Source organism: Meriones unguiculatus, chromosome 14 (genome assembly GCF_030254825.1).
Source record: "Meriones unguiculatus strain TT.TT164.6M chromosome 14, Bangor_MerUng_6.1, whole genome shotgun sequence".
Lineage (NCBI taxonomy): Eukaryota > Metazoa > Chordata > Mammalia > Rodentia > Muridae > Meriones > Meriones unguiculatus.
In genome coordinates, this window is record NC_083361.1 from 48,989,991 (window position 1) to 49,013,006 (window position 23,016).

General features: G+C 40.9%; 7 non-coding genes across 7 annotated transcripts; all 7 read right to left on the minus strand.

The window, feature by feature from the left end:
- Window positions 1-373: 373 nt before the first annotated feature.
- On the minus strand, window positions 374-438 carry LOC132647767 (small nucleolar RNA SNORD109A). Its single transcript, XR_009586110.1, has one exon. It is a non-coding gene; the product is annotated as a small nucleolar RNA SNORD109A (small nucleolar RNA).
- Window positions 439-3,953: 3,515 nt separating this feature from the next.
- LOC132647894 (small nucleolar RNA SNORD109A) lies at window positions 3,954-4,018 on the minus strand. The gene has a single exon (XR_009586235.1). It is a non-coding gene; the product is annotated as a small nucleolar RNA SNORD109A (small nucleolar RNA).
- Window positions 4,019-7,502: 3,484 nt separating this feature from the next.
- LOC132647388 (small nucleolar RNA SNORD109A) lies at window positions 7,503-7,567 on the minus strand. The gene has a single exon (XR_009585756.1). It is a non-coding gene; the product is annotated as a small nucleolar RNA SNORD109A (small nucleolar RNA).
- A 3,532-nt stretch (window positions 7,568-11,099) lies between these two features.
- On the minus strand, window positions 11,100-11,164 carry LOC132647646 (small nucleolar RNA SNORD109A). Its single transcript, XR_009585992.1, has one exon. It is a non-coding gene; the product is annotated as a small nucleolar RNA SNORD109A (small nucleolar RNA).
- Window positions 11,165-14,669: 3,505 nt separating this feature from the next.
- Window positions 14,670-14,734, minus strand: LOC132647716 (small nucleolar RNA SNORD109A). The gene has a single exon (XR_009586060.1). It is a non-coding gene; the product is annotated as a small nucleolar RNA SNORD109A (small nucleolar RNA).
- Window positions 14,735-18,232: 3,498 nt separating this feature from the next.
- Window positions 18,233-18,297, minus strand: LOC132647895 (small nucleolar RNA SNORD109A). Its single transcript, XR_009586236.1, has one exon. It is a non-coding gene; the product is annotated as a small nucleolar RNA SNORD109A (small nucleolar RNA).
- Window positions 18,298-21,825: 3,528 nt separating this feature from the next.
- Window positions 21,826-21,890, minus strand: LOC132647896 (small nucleolar RNA SNORD109A). The gene has a single exon (XR_009586237.1). It is a non-coding gene; the product is annotated as a small nucleolar RNA SNORD109A (small nucleolar RNA).
- Between the last annotated feature and the right edge of the window lie 1,126 nt (window positions 21,891-23,016).

The following is a 23,016-nucleotide window of genomic DNA, read 5'->3' on the forward strand; positions in this document are numbered from 1 at the left end:
AATCCGCTCCTGACACTTTACCACATATGTGCAAGTGTACATCGCCGGAGACTAGGAATGAGCAGCACGTTCGAATTCATCAATTCTTACATATTTTTTGAGTACGTCATTTGCACCTACAGTCATCTCTACCTGATATATGTGCCTACTCCTATAGTAAAGGTTGTCTCCCTATCACTTGGAATCATTTCTATCTCTTTGAAAATAGAAAACAATGAAGATTGTATCAAACCAAGTATGGGTATTGTTATGAGGCCTTTTTCGAAAAATCTCAGAATCTGATGCCATACTGCACTGTCTCATCCTCTCTGAAGAGGGAAGAGTGCAAGGCAGGCTCTAAACTCCTCATGGTTCTCACGAGGACCTCATATCTGGACCTCAGATCGCATCTGTTAAAGTCAGTCAACGTCCTCAGAGACCTGTTGTCATCATAGATCCAGAAAGGACTTCGCTCAACACATGAGTTTTCACCTACCAAGTGAAATCCCAGAGAGCTAGACTCCTGGGCCTTGACAAGGAAGTTCAAAACTGTGCAGGAGGCATGTAGCTCATTCTGTCAAAGGTTCTGGGGAAACACAGAGGACAGGATTAAAGAGCCTTTCCCCTTTGACACCATATGAGAAAAATAGAGGTCAACACATTGCCTTTGGTGGGTGTCACTGGCCCCAAATCGGGTACCTGTGAATGTTCCTTGAATTTATGTATTTAATCTTTACAACAAAGATTTGGTAAGAATAGAGAAAACATTCAAGAAAGCAAAATGCCTTTTTTCCTATCTAGATAAGATTTTTCAACATCCTAATTTGCGGTTTTGATTCTATGCTCGTCATGTTAACCCGCCTTTACACTTCCTCCTCAGGTTCCCTGTCTTCCATGTATGTTCCTCTCCATCTTACAGTGCACAGTATTGAGCCTTCCAGTTGTCCTGCAATTGTCAATGCTCTGGAGGATTTTGTGATGTATGTCCCATGACCACCAGCTCCTTCCATATTTCCTTGGACAACAAAAAGCAACACACAGGCCAAGCTATATTTTGGTCCATATATATCACCAGGTATCCCACAGGACATTGACAGGGACAGGAGTTGGGTTCTGTGTGCCTGATTCCTGAACCTTCTCTTCTTATCACCTCTCATGTCATGTTTCTTCAAATGAACTCAACACCACCCAGGTTCCAAGATGAAGGAAGGCATTGCATTTAATACCAAAAATATTCTTAGTTTTGTTTTGTTTTGTTCTGACAATGGACAACTAGATTTCTGGCTCAACATAATCCATAATCATTTATAAAAAGAATAAATATGGTTCATTGTCAGCTCTGTTTGGGTTTTTGAAAACTTTATGGCAATTCACCTGAATTTTAGAGGGCAAGATTGCATGTTTCCATGCTACTTACAAGGAAGTGAAAACGCATGGGTTGCTCTCTTAGTATCCACGCCAGAGGATCAATGATAGATGAAATTTGTGAGGGTTATTGTTCTGTGCTCTAGGGGTCTAGACTCCTAACACCCTATCATCTTCCTTTGGGTTCCACACCTGTCAGGGCAGAAATAAAAGTTTAATTCTTTGAGCTTGAATGTCGATAAGGGAAGGAGCTGGGAGAAGGCTTTTCTTAGTACTTCTGGATATATTATTTAGAATTGGAAGCTTCAATGGTAGCTTCAAAAGAAAGTCAAATATGCCAATAACTTCACCCAACTGTTGGTTTTCCAAATGCACCTCAAAATACTAATGGTATTAGTTAGTATCCTTGTCACTTGCTTGGGTTTGGTCTACCTAGCTAAGTCCCCTACAATGCCAGGGCCATAGCAAGTGTTCCACCATCAATAGGCAAGATGAAGCCTAGGTTGTTTAGCCATGAGAGGGACGTTAAATAAATCTCATCTCTTGTGGTACACAGTAGGTAAATATTTCGTCAGGCGAGAATGCAGCCTGTCTACAAACAAAAGACACAATGGGAAGCAGCGTCACTTACCTGTCCTGCCAGAAGGGAAGCACCTCTCTAAGTTTTAGCCTGCAACATAATAAGTATGAAGGTTATCAGAAAATGAAATGCGTCTAGGCAACCTTGACTTTCTAAAGTGTCCCGACCATCAAGTCTGCCAGCAGTTCAGTCTTTCCCAGAACCAACTATTGAATTAATTTCCTCCCTTCAAATCCCCTCAGATTTTAGCCACTGTGGCAAGGATTTCTCTTCTTCTGATGACTTCCTCAGAAGCTGTCTGTGAGAGCATCTTTGCCAGTGCCAGCAGGCACAGTATGGACGCCTCTCAGTGGGCAGCGAGGAAGTTGGACAAAGCAAAGAAGAAGCAGTGAGTATAGCATTGCAGTATGGTCATTCTTAACTCCTCCTTTCTCAAAGTCAAAACGACCAAGTTGCACAGAGGTGAAAGTCAGTAAGCCCAATGGTATCTTTGAGATTTCAGGGTGTCATTGAAATTTGTCCTCTGTGCATGGAATTCTCTCCTTGTTTATCCAACAGAGTGTTCCATAATTGACTTTAGATTTCTTCCCTGCCATGCAACCTCATCTTGGAAGAGAGGGGAATCCAAAGGTACCTTTTGGTCTACATGTATGTTACCATGTCTCGATTCATAAAAACTCAAGTCTTCCACTTGGAAGAGCGTTGGAATCATCTACCATGCTTCAGGTTAAATCTGATGAAAAGAAGATGTTTTCTACGCACTAACTGACTAGCCCGTGGTCAAATACACATGGGTTGCTTTTTATTGAGTATGTTGTACTACACATCTGAGATTACATGATGTCCTTGATTGGATATTCAAGCTTCAAACATGGCTTTAGATATTGTGTATCCAGCAAGTGTTACCAAGAGTCCTATGCTACAGCTTCCTAAAAGTCTGTTAGTAGTAAGATATATATATATATATATATATATATATATATATATATATACATATATGTGTGTGTCAGTTCTGAATTAATTGTGTTCATCATGAGGATGTTAAGAAGATTCAGTGTGTGGTTCTTTCTTGTTTCATTGAAGAGTTAGCGCATCTGATCCATTATCAGGATTGTGGGTCTACCAGCTAGCAACATGTTCTTTAGAAATATCTTTCCTTGTTTCATAAAGGAATAGTTGTTTTCATAGATCTTGGGTAACACGCAAATTTTGTTAGAATAGATGATTTGCATCTGTGTGAGAGCGGCAATAAGAGGATGAATGTACCCAGGAGGAAAAGAAAAACAACAACAACAAGTAACAGAAAGCAAAGCCCAATTGTCATTTCTCATGATGGATCAACTGAGATGGTTTCCATGCAAGAAAGAGATAGGTAAACACAACATGCTCTGGAAGATTTTGGCAGCTAAGACATAAATGATGAACACCAATAAAACTAGGGAATGTCTCAAACAGGTGCCCTGGTTTCTCACCTAGCCATTATTATCTAGAATTTACCCAGCCTCCAACAGGAAAGACCATTTCAATTTTCCCTCTATATAAATTGAATGATCCTTTAATTATTAGTTATACGTCAGCCTTTTCACAACTTTGGGAAAAGTGCGAGGGCAGTCATTGTCCTCCAATATTCTTGGGACTACTGGCATGAGCCCTAACCTCCCAGCCTGACACTTTACCACATATGTGCAAGGGTACATCGCCAGAGACTAGGAATGAGCAGCACGTTCTAATTCATCAGTTCTTACATATTTTTTGAGTACGTCATTTGCACCTACAGTCATCTCTACCTGATATATGGGCCTACTCCTATAGTAAAGGTTGTCTCCCTATCACTTGGAATCATTTCTATCTCTTTGAAAATAGAAAGCAATGAAGATTGTATCAAACCAAGTATGGGTATTGTTATGAGGCCTTTTTCGAAAAATCTCAGAATCTGATGCCATACTGCACAGTTCTCATACTCTCTGAAGAGGGAAGAGTGCAAGGCAGGCTCTGAACTCCTCATGGGTCTCACGAGGACCTCATATCTGGACCTCAGATCGCATCTGTTCAAGTCAGTCAACGTCCTCAGAGACCTGTTGTCATCATAGATCCAGAAAGGCCTTCGCTCAACACATGAGTTTTCACCTACCAAGTGAAACCCCAGAGAGCTAGACTCCTGGGCCTTGACAAGGAAGTTCAAAACTGTGCAGGAGGCATGTAGCTCATTCTGTCAAAGGTTCTGGGGAAACACAGAGGACAGGATTAAAGAGCCTTTCCCCGTTGACACCATATGAGAAAAATAGAGGTCAACACATTGCCTTTGGTGGGTGTCACTGGCCCCAAATCGGGTACCTGTGAATGTTCCCTGAACTTATGTATTTAATCTTTACAACAAAGATTTGGTAAGAAGAGAGAAAACATTCAAGAATGCAAAATGACTTTTTTTCCTATCTAGATAAGATTTTTCAACATCCTAATTTGCGGTTTTGATTCTATGCTCGTCATGTTAACCCGCCTTTACACTTCCTCCTCAGGTTCCCTGTCTTCCATGTATGTTCCTCTCCATCTTACAGTGCACAGTATTGAGCCTTCCAGTTGTCCTGCAATTGTCAATGCTCTGGAGGATTTTTTGATGTATGTCCCATGACCACCAGCTCCTTCCATATTTCCTTGGACAACAAAAAGCAACACACAGGCCAAGCTACATTTTGGTCCATATACATCACCAGGTATCCCACAGGACATTGACAGGGACAGGAGTTGGGTTCTGTGTGCCTGATTCCTGAACCTTCTCTTCTTATCACCTCTCATGTCATGTTTCTTCAAATGAACTCAACACCACCCAGGTTCCAAGATGAAGGAAGGCATTGCATTTAATACCAAAAATATTCTTAGTTTTGTTTTGTTTTGTTCTGACAATGGACAACTAGATTTCTGGCTCAACATAATCCATAATCATTTATAAAACGAATAAATATGGTTCATTGTCAGCTCTGTTTGGGTTTTTGAAAACTTTATGGCAATTCACCTGAATTTTAGAGGGCAAGATTGCATGTTTCCTTGCTACTTACAAGGAAGTGAAAACGCATGGGTTGCTCTCTTAGTATCCACGCCAGAGGATCAATGATAGATGAAATTTGTGAGGGTTATTGTTCTGTGCTCTAGGGGTCTAGACTCCTAACACCCTATCATCTTCCTTTGGGTTCCACACCTGTCAGGGCAGAAATAAAAGTTTAATTCTTTGAGCTTGAACGTCGATAAGGGAAGGAGCTGGGAGAAGGCTTTTCTTAGTACTTCTGGATATATTATTTAGAATTGGAAGCTTCAATGGTAGCTTCAAAAGAAAGTCAAATATTCCAATAACTTCACCCAACTGTTGGTTTTCCAAATGCACCTCAAAATACTAATGGTATTAGTTAGTATCCTTGTCACTTGCTTGGGTTTGGTCTACCTAGCTAAGTCCCCTACAATGCCAGGGCCATAGCAAGTGTTCCACCATCAATAGGCAAGATGAAGCCTAGGTTGTTTAGCCATGAGAGGGATGTTAAATAAATCTCATCTCTTGTGGTACACAGTAGGTAAATATTTAGTCAGGCGAGAATGCAGCCTGTCTACAAACAAAAGACACAATGGGAAGCAGCGTCACTTACCTGTCCTGCCAGAAGGGAAGCACCTCTCCAAGTTTTAGCCTGCAACATAATAAGTATGAAGGTTATCAGAAAATGAAATGCGTCTCGGCAACCTTGACTTTCTAAAGTGACCCGACCTTCAAGTCTGCCAGCACTTCAGTCTTTCCCAGAACCAACTATTGAATTCATTTCCTCCCTTCCATTCCCCTCAGATTTTAGCCACTGTAGCAAGGATTTCTCTTCTTCTGATGACTTCCTCAGAAGCTGTCTGTGAGAGCATCTTTGCCAGTGCCAGCAGGCACAGTGTGGACGCCTCTCAGTGGGCAGCGAGGAAGTTGGACAAAGCAAAGAAGAAGCAGTGAGTATAGCATTGCAGTATGGTCATTCTTAACTCCTCCTTTCTCAAAGTCAAAACGACCAAGTTGCACAGAGGTGAAAGTCAGTAAGCCCAATGGCATCTTTGAGATTTCAGGGTGTCATTGAAATTTGTCCTCTGTGCATGGAATTCTCTCCTTGTTTATCCAACAGAGTGTTCCATAATTGACTTTAGATTTCTTCCCTGCCATGCAACCTCATCTTGGAAGAGAGGGGAATCCAAAGGTACCTTTTTGTCTACATGTATGTTACCATGTCTCGATTCATGGAACTCAAGTCTTCCACTTGGAAGAGCGTTGGAATCATCTACCATGCTTTAGGTTAAATCTGATGAAAAGAAGATGTTTTCTACGCACTAACTGACTAGCCCGTGGTCAAATACACATGGGTTGCTTTTTATCGAGTATGTTGTACTACACATCTGAGATTACATGATGTCCTTGATTGGATATTCAAGCTTCAACCATGGCTTTAGAAATTGTGTATCCAGCAAGTGTTACCAAGAGTCCTATGCTCCAGCTTCGTAAAAGTCTGTTAGTAGTAAGATATATATATATACATATATGTGTGTGTCAGTTCTGAATTAATTGTGTTCATCATGAGTATGTTAAGAAGATTCAGTGTGTGGTTCTTTCTTATTTCATTGGAGAGTTAGCACGTCTGATCCATTATCAGGACTGTGGGTCTACCAGATAGCAACATGTTCTTTAGAAATATCTTTCCTTTGTTTTTTAAAGGAATAGTTGTTTTCATAGAACTTGGGTTAAACGCAAATTTTGTTAGAAGAGATGATTTGCATCTGTGTGAGAGCAGCAATAAGAGGATGAATGTACCCAGGAGGAAAATAGAAACAACAACAAATAACAGAAAGCAAAGCCCAATTGTCATTTCTCATTTTGGATCAACTGAGATGGTTTCCATGCGAGAGAGAGATAAGTAAACACAACATGCTCTGGAAGATTTTGGCAGCTAAGACATAAATGATGAACACCAATAAAACTAGGGAATGTCTCCAACAGGTACCCTGGCTTCTCACGTAGCCATTATTATCTAGAATTTACCCAGCCTCCAAAGGAAAGACCATTTCAATTTTCCCTCTACATAAATTGAATGATGCTGGAATTATTTCTTATACGTCAGCCTTTACACAACTTTGGGTAAAGGGCGAGGACAGTCATTGTCCTCCAATATTCTTGGGACTACTGGCATGAGCCATAACATCCCCTTCTGACACTTTACCACATAAATGCAAGGGTACATTGACCGAGACTAGGAATGAGCAGCACGTTCGAATTCATTAGTTCCTAGATATTTTTTGGTTACGTCATTTGCACCTACAGTCATCTCTACCTGATATATGTGCCTACTCCTATAGTAAAGGCTGTCTCCCTATCACTTGGAATCATTTCATTCTCTTTGAAAATAGAAAGCAATGAAGAATGTATCAAACCAAGTATATGTACTGTTATGAGGCCTTTTTCGAAAAGTCTCCTAATCTGATGCCAAACTGCACAGTTCTCATCCAGTCTGTAGAGGGAGGAGTGCCAGGCAGGCTCTGAAATCCTCATGGGTCTCACGAGGACCTCATATCTGGACCTCAGATCGCATCTGTTCAAGTAGGTCAACGTCCTCAGATACCTGTTGTCATCATAGATCCAGAAAGGCCTTCGCTCAACACATGAGTTTTCACCTACCAAGTGAAACCCCAGAGAGCTAGACTCCTGGGCCTAGACAAGGAAGTTCAAAACTGTGCAGGAGGCATGTAGCTCATTCTGTCAAAGGTGGTGAGGAAACACAGAGGACAGGATTAAAGAGCCTTTCCCCTTTGACACCATATGAGAAAAATAGAGGTCAAAACATTGCATTTGTTGGGTGTCACTGGCCACAAATCAGGTACCTGTGAATATTCCCTGAACTTATGTACTTAATCTTTACAACAGAGATTTTGGTAAGAATAGAGAAAACATTCAAGTAAGCCAAATGACTTTGTTCCTATCTAGATAAGATTTTTTCAACATCCTAATTTGCGGTTTTGATTGTATGTTCTTCCTCTTTACCCTGCTTATAGGATTCCTCCTCCTGTTCCCTGTCTTCCATGTATGTTGCTCTCCATCTTATAGTGCACAGTATTGAGCCTTCCAGTTGTCCTGCAATTGTCAATGCTCTGGAGGATTTTGTGATGTATGTCACATGACCACCAGCTCGTTCCATATTTCCTTGGACAACAAATTGTAACACACAAACCAAGCTACATTTTGGTCCATCCCACAGGACATTGACAGGGACAGGAGTTGGATTCTGCGTGCCTGATTCCTGAACCTGCTCTTCATATCACCTCTCATGTCATGTTTCTTCAAATGAACTCAAAACCACCCAGTTTCCCAGATGAAGGAAGGCATTGCATTTAATACCAAAAATATTCTTCGTTTTGTTTTGGTTTGGTTTGTTTTTTCTGACAATGGATAACTAGATTTCTGGCTCAACATAATCCATAATCATTTATAAAAAGAAAAATTATGGTTCATTGTCAGCTCTGTTTGGGGCTGCGAAAACTTTATGGCAATTCACCTGAATTTTAGAGGGCAAGATTGCAAGTTTCCATGCTACTTACAAGGACATGAAAATGCATGGGTTGCTTTCTTAGTATCCACACAAGAGAATCAAGGATAGATGAAATTTGTGAGGGTTATTGTTCTGTGCTCTAGGGGTCGAGACTCCTAACACCGTATCATCTTCCTTTGGGTTCCACACCTGTCAGGGCAGAAATGAGAGTTTAATTCATTGAGATTGATTGTCGAGAAGGGAAGGAGCTGGGAGAAGGCTTTTCTTAGTACTTCTGGATATATTATTTAGAATTGGAAGCTTCAATGGTAGCTTCAAAAGAAAGTCAAATATGCCAAAAACTTCACCGAACTGTTGGTTTTCCAAATGCACCTCAACATACTAATGGTATTAGGTAGTATCCTTGTCACTTGCTTGGGTTGGGACTACCTAGCTAAGTCCCCTACAAAGCCAGGGCCATAGCAAGTGTTCCTCCAGCAAGAGTCAAGATGAATCTTAGGTTGTTTAGCCATGAGAAAGACGTCAAATGATTTTCATCTCTAGAGGTACACAGTAGGTAAATATTTAGTCAACCGAGATTTCAGCCAGCCTACAAACAAAAGACACCATCGGAAGCAGCGTCACTGCTTACCTGTCCTGCCAGAAGGGAATCACCTCTCCAAGTTTTAGCCTTCAACATAATAAGTATGAAGTTTATCAGAAAAGGAAATGCGTTTAGGCAACCTTGACTTTCTAAGTGTCCCGACCTTCAAGTCTGCCAGCCGTTCAGTCTTTCCCAGAATCAACTATTGAATTCATTTCCTCCCTTCCAATCCCCTCAGATTTTCGCCACTCTTGCAAGAATTTCACTTCTTCTAATGGCTTCCTCAAAAGCTGTCTGTGAGAGCATCTTTGCCAGTGCCAGCAGACACAGTGTGGATGCCTCTCAGTTGGCAGCGGGGAAGTTGGACAAAACTAAAAAGAGGCACTGCCTATAGCATTGCAGTATGGTCCTTCTTAACTCCTTGTTTCTCAAAGTCAAAATGAACAAGTTGCACAGAGGTGAAAGTCAGTAAGCCCTATGGTATCTTTGAGATTTCAGGGTGTCATTGAAATTTATGCTCTGTGCATGGAATTCTTTCATTGTTTATCCAACAGAGTATTCCATAATTTACTATAGATTTATTCCATGCCATGCAACCTCATCTTGGATGAGAGGGGAATCCAAAGGTGCCTTTTTGTCTACATGTATGTTACCATGTCTCGATTCACGGAACTCAAGTCTTCCACTTGGAAGAGCGTTGGAATCATCTACCATGCTTCAGGTTAAATCTGATGAAAAGAAGATGTTTTGTATGCACTAACTGAGTAGCCTGTGGTCAAATACTCATGGGTTGCTTTTTAATAGAATATGTTGTACTACACATCTGAGATCACATGATTTCCTTGATTGGATATTCAAGTTTCAACCATGGTTGTAGAAATTGTGTATCCAGCAAGAGTTACCAAGAGTCCTATCCTCCTGCTTCCTAAAAGTCTGTTAGTAGTAAGATATACATATATATATATATATATTTATATTTATATTTATATATATATGTGTGTGTGTGTGTGTGTGTGTGTGTCAGTTTTGAATTAATTGTTTTCATCATGAGGATATTAAGAAGATTCAGTGTGTGGTTCTTTCTTGTTTCATTGGAGAGTTAGTGTGTCTGCTCCATTATCAGGACTGTGGGTCTACCAGCTAGCAACATGTTCTATAGACATATCTTTCCTTTGTTTTTTAAAGGAATAGTTGTTTTCATAGATATTGGGTAACACGCAAATTTTGTTAAAAGAGATGATTTGCATCTGTGTGAGTGCAGCAATAAGAGGATGAATGTACCAAGGAGGAAAATAGAAACAAAAACAACGAATAACAGAAAGCAAAGCCCAATTGTCATTTCTCATGATGGATCAACTGAGAGGGTTTCCATGCGAGAGAGAGATAGGTAAACACAACATGCTCTGGAATATTTTGGCACCTAAGACATACTTGATGAACACCAATAAAACTAGGGAATGTCTCAAACAGGTGCCCTGGCTTATCACCTAGCCATTATTATCTAGAATTTACCCAGGCTCCAACAGGAAAGATCATTTCAAATTTCCCTCTATATAAATTGAATGGTCCTGGAATTATTTGTTATACGTCAGGCTTTACACAACTTTGGGTAAATGGCGAGGGCAGTTATTGTCCTCCAATATTCTTGGGACTACTGGCATGATCCATAACATCCCCTCCTGACACTTTACTACATATGTGCAAGGGTACATCGACCGAGACTAGGAATGAGCAGCACGTTCGAATTCATCAGTTCCTAGATAGTTTTTGAGTACGTCATTTGCACCTACAGTCATCTCTACCTGATATATGTGCCTACTCCTATAGTAAAGGCTCTCTCCCTATCACTTGAAATCATTTCAATCTCTTGGAAAATAGAACACAATGAAGAATGTATCAAACCATGTATGGGTACTGTTATGAGGCCTTTTTCGAAAAATCTCAGAATCTGATGCCAAACTGCACAGTTCTCATCCTCTCTGCAGAGGGAAGAGTGCCAGGAAAGCTCTGAAATCCTCATGGGTCTCACAAGGTCCTCATATCTGGACCTCAGATTACATCTGCTCAAGTCAGTCAACGTCCTCAGATACCTGTTGTCATCATAGATCCAGAAAGGCCTTCGCTCAACACATGAGTTTTCACCTACCAAGTGAAACCCCAGAGAGCTAGACTCCTGGGCCTAGACAAGGAAGTTCAAAACTGTGCAGGAGGCATGTAGCTCATTCTGTCAAAGGTGGTGGGGAAACACAGTGACAGGATTGAAGAGCCTTTCCCCTCTGACACCATATGAGAAAAATAGAGGTCAAAACATTGCATTTGGTGGGTGTCACTGGCCCCAAATCGGGTAGCTGAGAATGTTCCCTGAAATTATGTACTTAATCTTTACAACAGAGATTTTGGTAAGAATAGAGAAAACATTCAAGTAAGCAAAATGACTTTGTTCCTATCTAGATAAGATTTTTTCAACGTCCTAATTTGCGGTTTGATTCTATGCTCTTCCTCTTAACCCTACTTTAGGATTCCTCCTCCTGTTCCTTTCTTCCATGTATGTTCGTCTCCATCTTGCAGTGCCCAGTATTGAGCCTTCCAGTTGTCCTGCAATTGTCAATGCTCTGGAGGATTTGTGATGTATGTCACATGACCACCAGCTCGTTCCATATTTCCTTGGACAACAAATTGGAACACACAAGCCAAGCTACATTTTGGTCCATATACATTTCCAGGTATCCCACAGGACATTGACAGGGACAGGAGTTGGGTTCTGTGTTCCTGAATCCTGAACCTTCTCTTCTTAACACCTCTCATGTCATGTTTCTTCAAAAGAACTCAAAACCACCCAGTTTCCAAGATGAAGGAAGGCATTGCATTTAATACCAAAAATATTCTTTGTTTTGTTTTGTTTTGTTTTGATTTTTCCGACAATGGACAACTAGATTTCTGGCTCAACATAATCCATAATCATTTATAAAAAGAATAATTATGGTTCATTGTCAGCTCTGTTTGGGACTGCGAAAACTTTATGGCAATTCACCTGAATTTTAGAGGGCAAGATTGCAAGTTTCCATGCTACTTACAAGGACGTGAAAATGCATGGGTTGCTCTCTTAGTATCCACGCCAGAGGATCAAGGATAGATGAAATTTGTGAGGGTTATTGTTCTGTGCTCTAGGGGTCTAGACTCCTAACACCCTATCATCTTCCTTTGGGTTCCACACCTCTCAGGGCAGAAAGAAGAGTTTAATTCTTTGAGCTTGAATGTCCATAAGGGAAGCAGCTGGGAGAAGGCTTTTCTTAGTACTTCTGGATATATTATTTAGAATTGGAAGCTTCAAGGGTAGCTACAAAAGAAAGTCACATAGTCCAATACCTTCACCCAACTAATGGTTTTCCAAATGCACATCAACATAATAATGGTATTGGGTAGTATCCTTGTCACTTGCTTGGTTTGGGACTACCTAGCTAAGTCCCCTACAATGCCAGGGCCATAACAAATGTTCCACCAGCAAGAGGCAAGATGAAGCCTAAGTTGTTTAGCCATAAGAGGGACGTCAAATGATTCTCATCTCTAGAGGTACACAGTAGGTAAATATTTAGTCAGCCGAGACTGCAGCCTGCCTACAAACAAAAGACACCATGGGAAGCAGCGTCACTGCTTACCTGTCCTGCCAGAAGGGAAGCACCTCTCCAAGTTTTAGCCTGCAACATAATAAGTATGAAGGTTATCAGAAAAGGAAATGCGTCTAGGCAACCTTGACTTTCTAAAGTGTCCCGACCTTCAAGTCTGCCAGCCGTTCAGTATTTCCCAGAACCAACTATTGAATTCATTTCCTCCCTTCCAATCCCCTCAGATTTTAGCCACTGTGGCAAAAATTTCTCTTCTTCTGATGGCTTCCTCAAAAGCTGTCTATGAGAGCATCTTTGCCATTGCCAGCAGACACAGTGTGGACGCCTCTCAGTGGGCAGCAAGGAAGTTCAACAAAGCAAAGAAGAGGCACTGCCTATAGCATTGCAGTATGGTCATTCTTAACTCCTCCTCGTTTCTCAAAGTCAAAACGAACAAGTTGCACAGAGGTGAAAGTCAGTAAGCCCTATGGTATCTTTGAGATTTCAGGGTGTCAAAGAAATTTATCCTCTGTGCATGGAATTCTTTCCTTGTTTATCCAACAGAGTGTTCCATAATTGACTTCAGATTTCTTCCCTGCCAGGCAACCTCATCTTGGAAGAAAGGGGAATCCAAAGGTACCTTTTTGTCTACATGTTTGTTACCATGTCTCGATTCATGGAACTCAAGTCTTCCACTTGGAAGAGCGTTGGAATCATCTACTATGCTTCACGTTAAATCTGATGAAAAGAAGATGTTTTATACGCACTAACTGACTAGCCTGTGGGCAAATACTCATGGGTTGCTTTTTAATAGTGTATGTTGTACTACATATCTGAGATTACATGATGTCCTTGATTGGATATTCAAGTTTCAACCATGGTTGTAGAAATTGTGTATCCAGCAAGAGTTACCAAGAGTCCTATCCTCCTGCTTCCTAAAAGTCTGTTAGTAGTAAGATATATATATATATCTCTGTGTGTGTGTGTGTCAGTTCTGAATTAATTATGTTCATCATGAGGATATTAAGAAGATTCTGTGTGTGGTTCGTTCTTGTTTCATTGAAGAGTTAGCGCATCTGATCCATTATCAGGACTGTGGGTCTACCAGCTAGCAACATGTTCTTTAGAAATATCTTTCCTTGTTTTTTAAAGGAATAGTTGTTTTCATAGATCTTGGGTAACACGCAAATTTTGTTAGAAGAGATGATGTGCATCTGTGTGAGAGCTGCAATAAGAGGAAGAATGTACGCAGGTGGAAAACAGAAACAACAACAAGAAATAACAGAAAGCAAAGCCCAATTGTCATTTCCATGATGGATCAACTGAGATGGTTTCCATGCGAGAGAGAGAGATAGGTAAACACAACATGCTCTGGAAGATTTTGGCAGCTAAGACATAATTGAAGAACACCAATAAAGCTAGGGAATGTCTCAAACAGGTGCCCTGGCTTATCCCCTAGCCATTATTATCTAGAATTTACCCAGCCTCCAACAGGAAAGACCATTTCAATTTTCCCTCTCTATAAATTGAATGATCCTGGAATTATTTGTTATACGTCAGCCTTTACACAACTTTGGGTAAAGGGCGAGGGCAGTCATTGTCCTCCAATATTCTTGGGACTACTGGCATGAGCCATAAAATCCGCTCCTGCCACTTTACCACATATGTGCAAGGGTACATCGACCGAGACTAGGAATGAGCACAACGTTCGAATTAATCAGTTCTTAGATATTTTTTGAGTATATCATTTGCACCTACAGTCATCTCTACCTAATATATGTGCCTACTCCTATAGTAAAGGCTGTCTCCCTATCACTTGAAATCATTTCAATCTCTTGGAAAATAGAAAGCAATGAAGAATGTATCAAACCAAGTATGGGTACTGTTATGAGGCCTTTTTCGAAAAATCTCAGAATCTGATGCCAAACTGCACAGTTCTCATCCTCTCTGAAGAGGAAAGAGTGCCAGGCAGGCTCTGAAATCCTCATGGGTCTCACAAGGACCTCATATCTGGACCTCAGATCACATCTGCTCAAGTCAGTCAACGTCCTCAGATACCTGTTGTCATCATAGATCCAGAAAGGCCTTCGCTCAACACATGAGTTTTCACCTACCAAGTGAAACCCCAGAGAGCTAGACTCCTGGGCCTTGACAAGGAAGTTCAAAACTGTGCAGGAGGCATGTAGCTCATTCTGTCAAAGGTGGTGGGGGAACACAGAGGACAGGATTTAAGAGCCTTTCCCCTTTGACACCATATGAGAAAAATAGAGGTCAACACATTGCAATTGGTGGGTGTCACTGGCCCCAAATCGGGTAGCTGTGAATGTTCCCTGAACTTATGTACTTAATCTTTACAACAGAGATTTTGGTAAGAATAGAGAAAACATTCAAGTAAGCAAAATGAATTTGTTCCTATCTAGATAAGATTTTGTCAACATCCTAATTTGCAGTTTTGATTCTATGCTCTTCCTCTTATCCCTACTTTAGGATTCCTCCTCCTGTTCCTTTCTTCCATGTATGTTCCTCTCCATCTTACAGTGACCAGTATTGAGCCTTCCAGTTTTCCTGCAATTGTCAATGCTCTGGAGGATTTTGTGATGTATGTCACATGACCACCAGCTCGTTCCATATTTCCTTGGACAACAAATTGGAACACACAAGCCAAGCTACATTTTGGTCCATATACATTTCCAGGTATCCCACAGGACATTGACAGGGACAGGAGTTGGGTTCTGTGTTCCTGATTCCTGAACCTTCTCTTCTTATCACCTCTCATGTCATGTTTCTTCAAATGAACTGAAATCCACCCAGTTTCCAAGATGAAGGAAGGCATTGCATTTAATACCAAAAATATTCTTCGTTTTGTTTTGTTTTGTTTTGTTTTGATTTTTCCGACAATGAACAACTAGATTTCTGGCTCAACATAATCCATAATCATTTATAAAAAGAATAATTATGGTTCATTGTCAGCTCTGTTTGGGGCTGCGAAAACTTTATGGCAATTCACCTGAATTTTAGAGGGCAAGATTGCAAGTTTCCAATCTACTTACAAGGACGTGAAAAGGCATGGGTTGCTCTCTTAGTATCCACGCCAGAGGATCAAGGATAGATGAAATTTGTGAGGGTTATTGTTCTGTGCTCTAGGGGTCTAGACTCCTAACACCCTATCATCTTCCTTTGGGTTCCACACCTGTCAGGGAAGAAAGAAGAGTTTAATTCTTTGAGCTTGAATGTCCATAAGGGAAGGAGCTGGGAGAAGGCTTTTCTTAGTACTTCTGGATATATTATTTAGAATTGGAAGCTTCAAGGGTAGCTACAAAAGAAGTCACATAGTCCAATAACTTCACCCAACTAATGGTTTTCCAAATGCACATCAACATACTAATGGTATTAGGTAGTATCCTTGTCACTTGCTTGGGCTGGGACTACCTAGCTAAGTCCCCTACAATGCCAGGGCCATAGCAAGTGTTCCACATCAAGAGGCAAGTCGAAGCCTAGGTTGTTTAGCCATGAGAGCGACGTTAAATAATTCTCATCTCTTGTGGTACACAGTAGGTAAATATTTAGTCAGGCGAGAATGCAGCCTGCCTACAAACAAAAGACACAATGGGAAGCAGCGTCACTTACCTGTCCTGCCAGAAGGGAATCACCTCTCCAAGTTTTAGCCTGCAACATAATAAGTATGAAGGTTATCAGAAAAGGAAATGCGTCTAGGCAACCTTGACTTTCTAAAGTGTCCCGACCTTCAAGTCTGCCAGCAGTTCAGTCTTTCCCAGAACCAACTATTGAATTCATTTCCTCCCTTCCAATCCCCTCAGATTTTAGCCACTGTGGCAAGGATTTCTCTTCTTCTGATGACTTCCTCAGAAGCTATCTGTGAGAGCATCTTTGCCAGTGCCAACAGGCACATTGTGTACGCCTCTCAGTGGGCAGCGAGGAAGTTGGACAAAGCAAAGAAGAAGCAGTGCGTATAGCATTGCAGTATGGTCATTCTTAACTCCTCCTTTCTCAAAGTCAAAACGACCAAGTTACACAGAGGTGAAAGTCAGTAAGCCCAATGGTATCTTTGAGATTTCAGGATGTCATTGAAATTTGTCCTCTGTGCATGGAATTCTCTTCTTGTTTATCCAACAGAGTGTTCCATAATTGACTTTAGATTTCTTCCCTGCCATGCAACCTCATCTTGGAAGACAGGGGAATCCAAAGGTACCTTTTTGTCTACTTGTATGTTACCATGTCTCGATTCATGCAACTCAAGTCTTCCACTTGGAAGAGCGTTGGAATCATCTACCCTGCTTCCGGTTAAATCTGATGAAAAGAAGATGTTTTCTACGCACTAACTGACTAGCCCGTGGTCAAATACACTGGGTTGCTTTTTATCGAGTATGTTGTACTACACATCTGAGATTACATGATGTCCTTGATTGGATATTCAAGCTTCAACCATGGCTGTAGAAATTGTGTATCCAGCAAGTGTTACCAAGAGTCCTATGCTCCAGCTTCGTAAAAGTCTGTTAGTAGTAAGATATATATATATACATATATGTGTGTGTCAGTTCTGAATTAATTATGTTCATCATGAGGATGTTAAGAAGATTCAGTGTGTGGTTCTTTCTTGTTTCATTGAAGAGTTAGCGCATCTGATCCATTATCAGGACTGTGGGTCTACCAGCTAGCAACATGTTCTTTAGAAATATCCTTCCTTGTTACATAAAGGAATAGTTGTTTTCATAGATCTTGGGTAACATGCAAATTTTGTTAGAATAGATGATTTGCATCTGTGTGAGTGCGGCAATCAGAGGATGAATGTACCCAGGAGGAAAACAGAAACAACAACAACAAATAACAGAAAGCAAAGCCCAATTGTCATTTCTCATGATGGATCAACTGAGATGGTTTCCATGCGAGAGAGAGATAGGTAAACACAACATGCTCTGGAAGATTTTGGCAGCTAAGACATAAATGATGAACACCAATAAAACTAGGGAATGTCTCCAACAGGTGCCCTGGCTTCTCACCTAGCCATTATTATCTAGAATTTACCCAGCCTCCAGCAGGAAAGACCATTTCAATTTTCCCTCTATATAAATTGAATGATCCTTTAATTATTAGTTATACGTCAGCCTTTACACAACTTTGGGTAAAGTGCGAGGGCAGTCCTTGTCCTCCAATATTCTTGGGACTACTGGCATGAGCCCTAACCTCCCCTCCTGACACTTTACTACATATGTGCAAGGGTACATCGCCGGAGACGAGGAATTAGCAGCACGTTCGAATTCATCAGTTCTTACATATTTTTTGAGTACGTCATTTGCACCTACAGTCATCTCTACCTGATATATGTGCCTACTCCTATAGTAAAGGTTGTCTCCCTATCACTTGGAATCATTTCTATCTCTTTGAAAATAGAAAGCAATGAAGATTGTATCAAACCAAGTATGGGTACTGTTATGAGGCCTTTTTCGAAAAATCTCAGAATCTGATGCCATACTGCACAGTTCTCATCCTCTCTGAAGAGGGAAGATTGCACGGCAGGCTCTGAAATCCTCATGGGTCTCACGAGGACCTCATATCTGGACCTCAGATCGCATCTGTTCAAGTCAGTCAACGTCCTCAGAGACCTGTTGTCATCATAGATCCAGAAAGGCCTTCGCTCAACACATGAGTTTTCACCTACCAAGTGAAACCCCAGAGAGCTAGACTCCTGGCCCTTGACAAGGAAGTTCAAAACTGTGCAGGAGGCATGTAGCTCATTCTGTCAAAGGTTCTGGGGAAACACAGAGGACAGGATTAAAGAGCCTTTCCCCTTTGACACCATATGAGAAAAATAGAGGTCAACACATTGCCTTTGGTGGGTGTCACTAGCCCCAAATCGGGTACCTGTGAATGTTCCCTGAACTTATGTATTTAATCTTTACAACAAAGATTTGGTAAGAATAGAGAAAACATTCAAGAAAGCAAAATGACTTTTTTTCCTATCTAGATAAGATTTTTTCAATATCCTAATTTGCGGTATTGATTCTATGCTCTTCATGTTAACCCGCCTTTACACTTCCTCCTCCTGTTCCCTGTCTTCCATGTATGTTCCTCTCCATCTTACAGTGCCCAGTATTGAGCCTTCCAGTTGTCCTGCAATTGTCAATGCTCTGGAGGATTTTGTGATGTATGTCGCATGACCAACAGCTCCTTCCATATTTCCTTGGACAACAAAAAGCAACACACAGGCCAAGCTACATTTTGGTCCATATACATCACCAGGTATCCCACAGGACATTGACAGGGACAGGAGTTGGGTTCTGTGTGCCTGATTCCTGAACCTTCTCTTCGTATCACCTCTCATGTCATGTTTCTTCAAATGAACTCAACACCACCCAGTTTCCAAGATGAAGGAAGGCATTGCATTTAATACCAAAAATATTCTTAATTTTGTTTTGTTTTGTTCTGACAATGGACAACTAGATTTCTGGCTCAACATAATGCATAATCATTTATAAAAAGAATAAATATGGTTCATTGTCAGCTCTGTTTGAGTTTTCGAAAAATTTATGGCAATTCACTTGAATTTTAGAGGGCAAGATTGCATGTTTCCATGCTACTTACAAGGAAGTGAAAACGCATGGGTGGCTCTCTTAGTATCCACGCCAGAGGATCAAGGATAGATGAAATTTGTGAGGGTTATTGTTCTGTGCTCTAGGGGTCTAGACTCCTAACACCTTATCATCGTCCTTTGGGTTCCACACCTGTCAGGGCAGAAATAAGAGTTTAATTCTTTGAGCTTGAATGTCGATAAGGGAAGGAGCTGGGAGAAGGCTTTTCTTAGTACTTCTGGATATATTATTTAGAATTGGAAGCTTCAATGGTAGCTTCAAAAGAAAGTCAAATATGCAAATAACTTCACCCAACTGTTGGTTTTCCAAATCCACCTCAAAATACTAATGGTATTAGGTAGTATCCTTGTCACTTGCTTGGGTTGGGACTACCTAGCTAAGTCACCTACAATGCCAGGGCCATAGCAAGTGTTCCACCATCAAGAGGCAAGACGAAGCCTAGGTTGTTTAGCCATGAGAGGGACGTTAAATAATTCTCATCTCTTGTGGTACACAGTAGGTAAATATTTAGTCAGGCGAGAATGCAGCCTGCCTACAAACAAAAGACACAATGGGAAGCAGCGTCACTTACCTGTCCTGCCAGAAGGGAAGCACCTCTCCAAGTTTTAGCCTGCAACATAATAAGTATGAAGGTTATCAGAAAAGGAAATGCGTCTAGGCAACCTTGACTTTCTAAAGTGTCCCGACCTTCAAGTCTGCCAGCAGTTCAGTCTTTCCCAGAACCAACTATTGAATTCATTTCCTCCCTTCCAATCCCCTCAGATTTTAGCCACTGTGGCAAGGATTTCTCCTCTTCTGATGACTTCCTCAGAAGCTATCTGTGAGAGCATCTTTGCCAGTGCCAACAGGCACATTGTGTACGCCTCTCAGTGGGCAGCGAGGAAGTTGGACAAAGCAAAGAAGAAGCAGTGCGTATAGCATTGCAGTATGGTCATTCTTAACTCCTCCTTTCTCAAAGTCAAAACGACCAAGTTGCACAGAGGTGAAAGTCAGTAAGCCCAATGGTATCTTTGAGATTTCAGGTTGTCATTGAAATTTGTCCTCTGTGCATGGAATTCTCTCCTTGTTTATCCAACAGAGTGTTCCATAATTGACTTTAGATTTCTTCCCTGCCATGCAACCTCATCTTGGAAGAGAGGGGAATCCAAAGGTAACTTTTTGTCTACATGTATGTTACCATGTCTCGATTCATGGAACTCAAGTCTTCCACTTGGAAGAGCATTGGAATCATCTACCATGCTTCAGGTTAAATCTGATGAAAAGAAGATGTTTTCTACGCACTAACTGACTAGCCCGTGGTCAAATACACTGGGTTGATTTTATCGAGTATGTTGTACTACACATCTGAGATTACATGATGTCCTTGATTGGATATTCAAGCTTCAACCATGGCTTTAGAAATTGTGTATCCAGCAAGTGTTACCAAGAGTCCTATGCTACAGCTTCGTAAAAGTCTGTTAGTAGTAAGATATATATATATATATATATATATATATATATATATATATACATATATGTGTGTGTCAGTTGTGAATTAATTGTGTTCATCATGAGGATGTTAAGAAGATTCAGTGTGTGGTTCTTTCTTGTTTCATTGAAGAGTTCGTGCATCTGATCCATTATCAGGATTGTGGGTCTACCAGCTAGCAACATGTTCTTTAGAAATATCTTTCCTTGTTTCATAAAGGAATAGTTGTTTTCATAGTTGTTATCCAATAGATCATGGGTAACACGCAAATTTTGTTAGAATAGATGATTTGCATCTGTGTGAGAGCGGCAATAAGAGGATGAATGTACCCAAAAGGAAAAGAAAAACAACAACAACAAGTAACAGAAAGCAAAGCCCAATTGTCATTTCTCATGATGGATCAACTGAGATGGTTTCCATGCGAGAAAGAGATAGGTAAACACAACATGCTCTGGAAGATTTTGGCAGCTAAGACATGAATGATGAACACCAATAAAACTAGGGAATGTCTCCAACAGGTGCCCTGGCTTCTCACCTAGCCATTATTATCTAGAATTTACCCAGCCTCCAACAGGAAAGACCATTTCAATTTTCCCTCTATATAAATTGAATGATCCTTTAATTATTAGTTATACGTCAGCCTTTACACAACTTTGGGAAAAGTGCGAGGGCAGTCATTGTCCTCCAATATTCTTGGGACTACTGGCATGAGCCCTAACCTCCCAGCCTGACACTTTACCACATATGTGCAAGGGTACATCGCCGGAGACTAGGAATGAGCAGCACGTTCGAATTCATCAGTTCTTACATATTTTTTGAGTACGTCATTTGCACCTACAGTCATCTCTACCTGATATATGTGCCTACTCCTATAGTAAAGGTTGTCTCCCTATCACTTGGAATCATTTCTATCTCTTTGAAAATAGAAAGCAATGAAGATTGTATCAAACCAAGTATGGGTATTGTTATGAGGCCTTTTTCGAAAAATCTCAGAATCTGATGCCATACTGCACAGTTCTCATCCTCTCTGAAGAGGGAAGAGTGCAAGGCAGGCTCTGAACTCCTCATGGGTCTCACGAGGACCTCATATCTGGACCTCAGATCGCATCTGTTCAAGTCAGTCAACGTCCTCAGAGACCTGTTGTCATCATAGATCCAGAAAGGCCTTCGCTCAACACATGAGTTTTCACCTACCAAGTGAAATCCCAGAGAGCTAGACTCCTGGGCCTTGACAAGGAAGTTCAAAACTGTGCAGGAGGCATGTAGCTCATTCTGTCAAAGGTTCTGGGGAAACACAGAGGACAGGATTAAAGAGCCTTTCCCCTTTGACACCATATGAGAAAAATAGAGGTCAACACATTGCCTTTGGTGGGTGTCACTGGCCCCAAATCGGGTACCTGTGAATGTTCCTTGAATTTATGTATTTAATCTTTACAACAAAGATTTGGTAAGAATAGAGAAAACATTCAAGAAAGCAAAATGACTTTTTTCCTATCTAGATAAGATTTTTTCAACATCCTAATTTGCGGTTTTGATTCTATCCTCATTATGTTAACCCGCCTTTACACTTCCTCCTCAGGTTCCCTGTCTTCCATGTATGTTCCTCTCCATCTTACAGTGCACAGTATTGAGCCTTCCAGTTGTCCTGCAATTGTCAATGCTCTGGAGGATTTTGTGATGTATGTCGCATGACCACCAGCTCCTTCCATATTTCCTTGGACAACAAAAAGCAACACACAGGCCAAGCTACATTTTGGTCCATATACATCACCAGGTATCCCACAGGACATTGACAGGGACAGGAGTTGGGTTCTGTGTGCCTGTTTCCTGAACCTTCTCTTCGTATCACCTCTCATGTCATGTTTCTTCAAATGAACTCAACACCACCCAGTTTCCAAGATGAAGGAAGGCATTGCATTTAATACCAAAAATATTCTTAATTTTGTTTTGTTTTGTTCTGACAATGGACAACTAGATTTCTGGCTCAACATAATGCATAATCATTTATAAAAAGAATAAATATGGTTCATTCTCAGCTCTGTTTGAGTTTTCGAAAAATTTATGGCAATTCACTTGAATTTTAGAGGGCAAGATTGCATGTTTCCATGCTACTTACAAGGAAGTGAAAACGCATGGGTGGCTCTCTTAGTATCCACGCCAGAGGATCAAGGATAGATGAAATTTTTGAGGGTTATTGTTCTGTGCTCTAGGGGTCTAGACTCCTAACACCTTATCATCGTCCTTTGGGTTCCACACCTGTCAGGGCAGAAATAAGAGTTTAAT